Genomic DNA, 880 nt, shown 5'->3' with positions numbered 1-880 from the left:
AAAATATATATATATATATATATATATATATATATATATATATATGTAAGTATATAATATATAAAAAAAATAAAATAAGTAAATATATATATATATATATATATATATATATAAATTAAGGCTCATTAAAGTGTACACATAAACAGAGTAACATTTTTATATGCTCAATGTTGTACATGTACATATATATATATATATATATATATTATTATGTTTATTTTTTTTTAATTTGAAAAATGATGGGAAAAGGAAATCTCGTATTTTTATTTTAAATAAAGAAACAATTTTCAATATACTGGAAATAAAAATAAGAGAACATGTCACTGAAAGAAAGGGTAAATTTCCGCATAAGGGAATTTACCTTCATATAAAAAATAAATATACAAATGAGAATATATATATATATATATATATATTCTCATTTGTATATTTATTTTTTTTAATATAATATATTTTATTTATCTCATCGTATAATTCATTTTTTCTATAAAATATTATATTATTTATTTATCATTATAAAATATTTATTTTATTTCAACTTCTTTCAAGAGAAATTTGCCTTTTTTAAAAAAAGAAAAAAGAAAAAAGAAAAGATTGTTAATATTTTACATAAATATATATATATATATATATATATATATATATATATAAATGGTTTTGACAGGAATATATTACATAATATTAATGTATAGATAAAAATATATACATAATATAAATACATATATATATTTTGGTAGCACCTCCTTTTTTTCTTTTTTCTTTTTTTCATATTTTATGTTAAGTAGGTTTAAAGGAAAAATTAATTAATACATAATATATACCTATAAATATTTTTGTATCTTTGTATTTATTATCTTATTTTATATATATATATATTTTT

This window comes from Plasmodium reichenowi, chromosome 14 (assembly GCF_001601855.1).
Source record: "Plasmodium reichenowi strain SY57 chromosome 14, whole genome shotgun sequence".
In the NCBI taxonomy this organism is placed as follows: domain Eukaryota; phylum Apicomplexa; class Aconoidasida; order Haemosporida; family Plasmodiidae; genus Plasmodium; species Plasmodium reichenowi.
Note: the sequence above shows the minus strand (reverse complement) of the source record.